At 35.0% G+C, this 2,435-nt stretch overlaps 1 long non-coding RNA gene across 1 annotated transcript; it reads left to right on the top strand.

Annotated features, from left to right (window-relative positions):
• Window positions 1–1,149: 1,149 nt before the first annotated feature.
• Window positions 1,150–1,494, top strand: LOC134221432 (uncharacterized). The gene is made up of 2 exons (XR_009982350.1): window positions 1,150–1,245; window positions 1,321–1,494. It is a non-coding gene; the product is annotated as an uncharacterized LOC134221432 (long non-coding RNA).
• The last annotated feature ends 941 nt before the right edge of the window (window positions 1,495–2,435 follow it).

The raw sequence follows: 2,435 nt of genomic DNA, 5'->3' as shown, positions 1-2,435 counted from the left end.
GTTGGCATAAAATTTGTTTACACTTAATAGCTAAAGGCTTATACATTGTTCTCAAGATCTGCATTGATTTTGTTGATTTTAAGCACTTTAATCATTTTTTGTCATTTTTTTCCATCTAAAATTCCATCTAAAATAATTTGGTAACACTGGCGACCACCTCGTCAGAGCTACCGACTGAATAGTAACAAGGCAGTCTCGATTGAATAAATCCCCGGATAAAAATTTACAGTAACTTATATGACATAACCCATTGAAATACAATAGATTGTGTGGCAAACAATACAAACTATTGTATGCTTATTGTAAAATGTTCAAGGTTGTAAAAGATCTTTATTGTACGTACATTAAAATAACAATATATTCAAATGTTTCCGATATATTCTATTATATTTTTATTGTTCGCTTATGTTTGGTATTTCTCATCCAAAAACTACACAAATTTTAAAAGTATTCGGTTTGGATGATCTGGAAATATCTGAAGTATCTGAAGTGTTGAAGCGCGTTAGAGCAAGATTACCGGTGGTGAGTTTAAGCCGTTTGGCAGCGCAGTATCATTACTTGACACTTTACTGGTCGCTACTAAACGCGCTGCTATAACAGTAGCGCGACTGACAGGTGACCAAATTTGGTAGCGCGATAAGAGCGCTGCTATTTGATGAACTGTCAACTGTCAAACGTCACCGGTACGGAATACAGCAACCAAATTGAGAGCCGAAAATAGTGACCGATACGGAAACGAGTGACGAAACTAAAATGAAAGCTCTGCGCGGGTGATTAAAATGCTCGTGAACGATAATGATGCTCTTAGAGCATTATTACTGGGCGCGAGTATTTTGATCACCCTCACTCACCCATTTTCGGTTATCATTTTGGTGGCTGCATTCCGTATCGACGTTCGACGTTTGATAGTTCATCAAATAGTAGCGCTGTAATTTAGTCAATTTGGTCACCTGTCAGCTGCGCTACTGTTTTAGCAGCGCGTTTAGTAGCGACCGATAAAGTGCCAAGTAATGATACTGCGCTGACAAACGGTTTAGTGGTTCATCCCGAACAAAAAATAAATGAAAATTTTATCATCATAATACCTGATGACCTGACATGCCTGGTAACATGTATCCTTGTTCCTTTACAGAAATGAAGCTTATGATAAATAAAATACTGCTGCTTGCTGGTCACTGATACTAGATCGTTCAGTGGCTACCATTGGCCAATCTCACCAACGGAATATAATAAGAACTAATGCAGGTAATTTTTTCTTTTCTTCTCGACGTATTTTTTCTAATAAAACTGACATTCTTTTATAATTTACATTTTTCACAGGTTTATATCTATATGTATTGTCTATTCGGAACAAAGTTAGTACGCTTTTTAAACCGATGTTGGATTTTTCTCCAGATACAGGCAACCCACTTAATTTTGGAAGTAGTGCGCTGGATTCGTCTAAAGATATGCTAAACAACCGAAGGAAAATAAAATAATTTGTAAAACAATTAATTGTATTGTATTTTTATTGTAATATTGGAGTATAATGTATTCTAAATCCTGTTGTATTTCTATTGTAAAACAATAGAAACAGTAATTGAAAACATTTAAAAAACAATGTTTTCTATTGTTTTGTCGCTCGAAATCATCCCATTGAAGAACCGTAAAATCAATTGTTTTGCTCCGAATTTTGTATGGAAAATTTTCGATTTTTTTATTGTAAAGATACATAACAACCCCCCTTTTTAATTGTAAAAGTCCCATTTACCATTCATTTTATCGTGGAAAACCATTATTTCTCATGTGATTTTATTGTCAAAATTCCATTAAATTCAATGGTAAAAATTATGTTTTAAATGGTGTTGTAACAACAAAATTTATGATATTTTAATGATATTTTTTATCCGGGTCGCCTGCTTTAAGCGTGCTTACAGCGGCACACTAGGAGTTAACTTTCTGATATCAGTATGGCGAAAGGCATCTAAGGTTCGATTTCTCAAAATTAAGCATCTTAATCGAAAAAATATTTGGTAGGCGTAGTAGCGCACACCATCCTTCATAACCGGTACTAAATAGTTTTTCATGAAAAGTTCCTAATTTGGAGAAAACCCGCGTTAGATGTCTTTCGCCATACAAAATACTGGCGGGTAACTCATGCTGGCTATTTGCGCATATACGATAGCGCCTGGATGTGGAAGTGGCGGGTAGAAAATCAGCCACTGCCAATAATTCATTGTCACATCATGTCTTAGCTTCCAGCAAATACGTACCTATTTTTTATTGCTAAATCACAGCAAATAGTTTATTGGAAATCAGCAAATATGTTTGTACGGAAATCTGTTCTTCATTATGCTGAGCTGCAGAAATAAAAATTGACTGTGTCTTTCAAATTTTTCGAAAATTGTTTAGATACTCAAAATTAACTTCATCCTGAGCATGAGCATGAGCATGAT

Source organism: Armigeres subalbatus, chromosome 3, assembly GCF_024139115.2.
Source record: "Armigeres subalbatus isolate Guangzhou_Male chromosome 3, GZ_Asu_2, whole genome shotgun sequence".
NCBI lineage: Eukaryota > Metazoa > Arthropoda > Insecta > Diptera > Culicidae > Armigeres > Armigeres subalbatus.
This window is presented reverse-complemented; position numbering and strand designations above follow the sequence as displayed.